Here is a 7,078-nt window from a genome sequence, read left to right as displayed (position 1 = left end):
TCGAAAGTGAAAACAGGGAAGGATACGTGTTTTTTATGTAACTGGACATTGGCGGATTGCATACCAACGAGATTATAGCAGTTCTCACTCTCACCAAGCAGCTCACCGAAAAGCCCGTTTTGTCACATCCTCACCAGCACTGGAAGCTGGTGCTCTTTTGAATTTTTGCTGACTGGATTGGAAAAAAAAAATGTGATTCCTTAATCTCCAAGTACTTCTAAGGTAAGCCTGTGCTTTCATACCTTCCACCAAAGTCTCTTCTAACATCTGTCCTATCTTTCAGTCCTGTTTCTTCTTGGCCAGCACGGTTGGCCAGCACGGTCGCCCCGCTCAGAATTGCACTTTCAAGTACTATATCAGGAGATGCAAAGCAGGCACGGCAGGGAGGGAGCGATTCTCATTGTTTTCCTTTGACTTCAAATATTCAGCCTCGATTGGAAGAATTCCTTATTCTGTCATTCCCTATTATAGCAGCCTGCTCGTTTTCATCATGGTACCGACAAGAATCTGTGCGTGGCTTATTTATTTACTTGCTATTTTGAGCAGAACTCAGAAGACAGCACTCAAAAGGGTTTAAATGAAGGTAAGGGTTAATAAGGCCGTCGAGGCAACTGGGACCAGTGGTGATGAGGAATATCAGTTTCCGTGGTCTGTGGCTGTGTAACAAACGGCCCCAAAACTTAGTGACTTAGAAAAACAGCTCCCATTTATTTGCGCACAGTTCTTCAGTTTGATCAGGGCTGGGTGGAAACGGCTCATTTCCACTCTCCTTGGAGGAGTGGGCTGCGGCAGCTCAGCGGGAGCTGGATGAGGACCCAGAATGGGGTCACTCACACATCTGGTGCCCTGCTGGGGTGGCTGATAGGGTGAGGGGCAGGGTAGACTTCTTTCTCTTTCTCTCCAGGTGGTCTGTCATTATTTAATAATTTAACTTGAGCACTTTATAGGTGTCTAGACCCCAAGAAAGTCAACGCAGAAGCTGCTGGATCTCTTAAGGACTTGTCACAGAACTGGTAGCACATCACAATCGCCATAGTCTGCTGGTAAAAGCAAGGACCAAGGCAAGTCCAGCTTCCGGGGGAATTGAAATAGATACTACCTTTCACGGGGAGGAGCAGCATGTGCAAATAGAGTTGAGATGAATCATTTGTAGCAGTCCGGGCAGATAATCTACCCCGCATGCCTCAGTATCAAAAGACAGTGGGAGGAAATAGAATTTCCAACAAGATCTGGTGCAATGGAGGAAGGTCTGTCCGACAGGAGGTGTAGTAATTGAAATCCACTTCCAGAACTGTGGTGCTGAGGCAGGGAGAGAACAGCAGAAGAAATACCCTGATTTCTCTTTTCCTGCTGCCTAATTTCCTGCCGTTACAAGAGTGCCTGGGTGACACAATTCACGGAGGTTAACCCCACCTCTCCAGAATGCAAAGCCGTCAGAAAAGTCTGACTTCGGGTGGATTGGCCATTGAAGAAGAACCAGCATAGTTTGTATTGGTCATGTCAGATGATACGTTTCATCCAGGCAGGGGAGCGTCCGTCCTAATCACAGCTGGTTCCCGGGTCTGGCAAGTGCCTGGCCTATCCCAAGTGCTCATTAAAACGTGTTGAATTGAACTGAGTTTAATTCCCTGAGAACCAGTTGTAAGCTTGACTTTCGTTCTTTCTGATACCACAGAGGAAGCACCTGAAAGACGGCAAGGTGGAGGGTAGCGAGAACAAGACCAGCTGGTCCCGAGGGCAGTTTCACTTTGGGCTGGTCGTGGTATAAAGCATGAGTGCATCTTCTGTGGAGACTTCATGGGGCACTACTAGGGTTCTTCAGAGTCATAACAACCAAGCGGAGCTCCCTGGTGCTCTGAGCACTGTTCTTCTCTAACTTGGCTCCCGAGGGTGGGCCTAGGGCACTGAATTAAGCGAGTCATTTGTTTTCCTTAACGTAGCACCTGTGAGACGCTGGGGGTTATTTATTTATTCTTAAGAGATTTAATACACACACCGTAATATTTTCTCTTTTAAAGTGTGAATTCAGTGATGTTTAGTATATTCACAGGGTATACAACCATCCCACTAATTCCAGGATATTATCATCTCCCCCCAAACCCAAATTCATTAGCAGTTACTTTCCTTTCCCCTCTCCTCCCATCCTCTGGCAACATCTAATGTACTTTCTGTCTCTATGGATTTGCTTATTGCGGACATTTCATATAAATGAAATCCTACAATATGGGGCCTTTTGTGTCTGGCTTCTTATAGTTAGCATGATGTTTCAAGGTTCATCTATTTGTAGCACATATCAGTAATTCATTTCTCTTTTATGGCTATTATTCCATTGTATGGATTTACCATATTTTGTTTCTCCATGCATCAGTTGATGTACATTTCAATGATGTACATTCCTTCTACTTTTCGGCAACTTAGAATAATGCTGCCATGAACACTTGTGTACTAACTTTTGTGTGGACAAACATTTTCAATTCTCTTGAGTGTATGTCCAGGAATGGAATTACTGGGTCATATGGTAATTCTGTGGTTAACTTTCAGAGGAACTGCCAGACTGTGTTCCAAGGTGGCTGCGCCATTCCACATTTCTACCAGCAGTGTACGAAGGTTCCAATTTCTCCACATCCTTGTTAGCACTTGATCAGAGCCAGCTGTGTCGGTATGAAGTGGCACCTCATTGTGGTTTTGATTTGTATTTCTCTGGTGGTTAATGGTGAGCTCTTTTTATGTGCTTAAAGTGTTTGGCCTTTGTGTACTTTGTTTTTGGAGAATTGTTTGTCTGTTCAAGTCCTTTGCCCATATTTTAATTGAATTATTTATCTCTTTATTGTTGAGTTGTAAGAGTTCTTTGTATATTCTAGATAAAAGTCTTCTATCAGATATATGATTTGCAAGTATTTTCTCTCATTCTATGTGTTGTCTTTTCACTTTCTTGATGTGATATCCTTTGAAGCACAATTAAAAATTTTTTTTAGATGAAGTGTATCTTTTTTTTCTTTGGTTACTTGTGCTTTTGGGGTTTTATCTAAGAAACTATTGCCTAACCTAAAATCACAAAGATTTATCTCTATATTTTCTTCTGGTAGTTTTGTAATTTCAACTCTTACATTCAGGTCTTTGGTCCACTGGGAGTTAAGTTTTGTATGTGGTGTTAGGTAGAGGCCCAGCTCTATTCTTTCCATGTGGATATTCAGTTGTCCCAGCACCATTTGTTGAAAAGACTATTCTTTCCTCCAGTGAACTGCTTTGGTACCTTGTTGAAAATCAGTTGATGATAGCTCTCAGAAGTTATTTCTAATGTCAATAATGATGATTAGAACTATTGCGGGCACCTGCTGTACATGAAGAACCTTGGTCTCCTCCCATTTAAGCACTTTTGTTTCAGAGGTCATTCCAGGACTTCAAATTTGTATCCTTAATACAGCACTGAAACCACCGAAGGAGGTGGCAGAGGACATGGCAGAAGTCCCAGTCCAAATCCAAAGGCTGGAGAATCAAGACTGCTGATGTCGTAGAGCAGAAGATGGATGTCCCAGCTCACAGGGAGAGAGAGTGAATTCACCTTTTCTATTCTTCTGTTCGATTCAGGCCCTCAACTGATTGGATGATGCCCACTTATATTGGGGAGAGCCATCTGCTTTATCCAGTTCACCAATTCAAATTATAATTTCTGGGGGTATAGCTCAGTGGTAGAGCATTTGACTGCAAATTATAGTTTCTTCAGAAAGCACCCTCACAGACACACCCCAAAACAGAGTTTTACCAGCTATCTGGGCATCAGTTAGCCCAGTCATGTTGACACATAAAATTAACCACCACAGTGATTAAACTATAGAACTGCACATTAGGGGAAATAATTGTGAAATACTTTACAGATATAAAGAAGTCAAACTTCAGTGCTTTGGCAGGAGTTGGAGTAGGATGTCAAAAAGCATGCTTTACTCTGTGATTAATTAGCTAGCCTGGTGACCTTGACCGATCACTTAAACTCTCCAAGTCTCAGTTTCCTGGCCTATTGAATGCAGGTAACAATGCCAAGTCTAATGACCTTTCTGTGTTATAGTGAGATTGAAACAATGTGATATGTATAAAAGTACTTTGGAAAACTTAACTTGTTATTCTGGGCATTACTAGCAATTCCTAGAACTTTCATTCTGAAAACTGCCTTTGAATTGTTTATAGTACCCGTCTATCCCTCTGCTTGAGGCCAGCCCCAAGTAATGTTTACCATAATAAAACATTAACATAAGATTTCCCATCACTTAGCTGGGTAAGGGCTAGGCCATCTTACTTGGCTCAAGGAAAGTAGTTATACAGTGTTTAACGACAACCAGTCCCTCTGGAAACTCTCAATAAGTACGTTTGGTGCTGTGGTAAGATGTGACCAAAGAATATCAACCACAGTCCTTTACTGCTCACTTAGAATGTAGAGGAAGTGTGTTTTCAAAAATAGTCTCCGACAACCTTCTTTACATTGTTGAAAGCTGGAAGATCTAAGCCTTCAGACCCTTACCCACCTCCTGCTCACGGTAGGCAGTTACTGGGAGGACGGTGGTCTGCCAAAAGGAACCAATTTGAGGGGAGGGAGACAGTGGGCCAAATAAACAAACCATAGTAATCCAAAGCACTAAATTCATTGTTGAGAAAGATACATTTGCAAATCACGAAGCATTAAGGGATGATTCTCTACATTCCTATGAGTTGGTCTAGACTTCACTTCCTCTGACAACATTAATCTTTGGACGATACAAGTAGATCCAACAGTCACTGACAGGCCGAGATGGAATAAAGATCTTACCTTTCACCAACCGCGTCAGAGAGACACAGAAGAGGACCAGACACCTGGAATGCCAACAGCCCCTTCCCCTACTACCCACCCTCTCCAGAGTTTCTGAGTGTTGTTCTAGACTAAGTACCTCGGACCGTGAGATTTTTCACCTGTAGTGAACACGTCCCCTGGTTCAGGGAGAAGGTTGCCTGGCACAAGAGCAGCCCTTGGAAGGGTGGAATTTTCCAGAGCGTGGTAGAGAGGAAGGTGGTACTCTCCCATGACAATACGAGGGTCCAGAAACCAGGTTAGGAAGCAAGGAAGCCCACTTTAGGAGGGTTTAACCTCTTAGGTGCTTTTCCCTTTAACCACAAAGATTTCAAATAGTTTTCTACTATTTCCCTCATACTCTGATTCCCTTCTGTTTCTTCCAACCCTTCAGTAAAATTTGACACACAGTTACTTATCAGCTCTACCTCACTTTCCAACACAGGTGAGAATTAAATGAATTAGTACATGTTAATTAATGTGCTAATTAATGTGAATTAAATTAGGACACTTGGCAGTGTCTAGCATAAAAAAAAGTGCTCAGTGTATGCTGTCTGTTGCTGTGACTTTGTTACCACACCTCCTCCTCTTCCTCTTCCCAAGGTCTTTCAGACAGTGAGAGAGGCCGGGGCCACTTCCATTTTTTAAGGCTACCAGCATATAAAAAAAAAAAAGGAAATTACAAAATATGATCACAAAGTATATGCTTTAAACATTTGTTGTAATATGCTTTAAACATTTGCATATAGCAAACTGATGCTTTGTAACCACACAGAAACACAAGCAATAAGAGTATGCTCTTCACAGCATAATTCCACAGTCCACAAAGTGCGCACGACAGACACTAGCTCAGGGACAGGACACAGGCCTGAGCTGCAAGGCAGACCCCACTGTCTTCCAGTCCTGTCAGTCTGACTTCCTATCTTTCTTTTTCCTTTTTTAGAATATGTTTTCATTGACTTTTGAAAGACAGAGGAAGGGGGAGAGATAGAAACATCGATGTGAGAGAGAGACATCAATTGGCCGCCTCCTGCATGCCCCCCACTGGGAATCGAACCCACAACCGGGGCAGGTGCCCTGACTGGGAATAGAACCAGGACCTCTCAGTCCATGGGACGATGCTCAATCCACTGAGCAATACTGACTGGGCAGTCTTCCTATCTTTCTATATAAATTCATTTGCAAATCACTTTAAAGACAAACTTTAGTCTTTTCATGAATGAGAGGCCAGACCAAAAGGCCCTTTTGCACCCCTCTACCCAGAATTCTTTGGACCCTTGCAGAGAGGGGAGTGGTCAGCAAACAGCAGCTTGCAGGGGCCGTGTGAAGAGTCTGATTCTGGAGGGAACATGTCATGAATGCCCACCTCCACCTCAACGCTTTCCCTGATATTCACAAGGGAGGTGAAAATCTGGGCGGACAGAGAGGCGGACATTTCCGGAGCTTGAGTAATGCCTATAGCATCGCAGGCCAGCCAGGCTCCTTCCTTCCTTCCTTCCTTCCTTCCTTCCTTCCTTCCTTCCTTCCTTCCTTCCTTCCTTCCTTCCTTCCTTCCTAAAACAGCTCCTGTTTTTGAAGGGGCCCGAAGCCTAGTAGGAAGCTAAATAAACAGGAAATACAGTACTACAATACAATATGGTAAGCACAATGCTGGACAGTACCTAGGTGCTAGTGGACAACAGAGTAAGGACACAAACGCAGCCCAGGGAGAGGACTGGGAAAGGTTCCTTAGAAAGCTCACATCTCAGCTGATTTGTATGAGATGGATGAACAAATGGAGTGGGGAGCAGGTCATCCTAGCAGAGGGACCCCTATGAACTAAGGCTCTGAGGTGTAAAACAGCAAGGTGTGTTCAGGGAATTTAAGTTCTTTGATGGACCTGAAATGTAATGTACAGCAGTACATAAGTCTGGAGGGATTGGTAAGGGCTAGATCATGGAGGCCTTAGTAAGCCAGACTTGGACATTTCCTGTAAGTGGTAGAAAGATTACATATAAGGGTTCAAAGTTTGGGCTTTCAAGTCCAGATAATGTGTTCTTGACTCTAGTTCTTATACATATTAGCTGGTGATGGACATTTTAATGTTTCTGAGCTTTAATCTTCACAGAAAATGGGGATAATGATGCTACTTCTGTGCATTGTTCTGAGGATAAAGTGAGGTCATGCATGTACAGCTCTTGACTTATGCTTATTACAAAATAAGCTCTCAATAAACGGTGATATAAGATAATGATGATGACAATAATTACTGTTAGAAGAGCT

The 7,078-nt window shown here is 43.1% G+C and overlaps 1 long non-coding RNA gene across 1 annotated transcript; it reads left to right on the top strand.

Moving 5' to 3' along the window:
• Positions 1-1,157, top strand: LOC118616326. The gene is made up of 3 exons (XR_004956545.1): positions 1-222; positions 472-583; positions 948-1,157. It is a non-coding gene; the product is annotated as an uncharacterized LOC118616326 (long non-coding RNA).
• Positions 1,158-7,078: the final 5,921 nt, after the last annotated feature.

This window comes from Molossus molossus, unplaced genomic scaffold (assembly GCF_014108415.1).
Source record: "Molossus molossus isolate mMolMol1 unplaced genomic scaffold, mMolMol1.p scaffold_m16_p_4, whole genome shotgun sequence".
Taxonomy (NCBI): Eukaryota; Metazoa; Chordata; class Mammalia; order Chiroptera; family Molossidae; genus Molossus; species Molossus molossus.
This window is presented reverse-complemented; position numbering and strand designations above follow the sequence as displayed.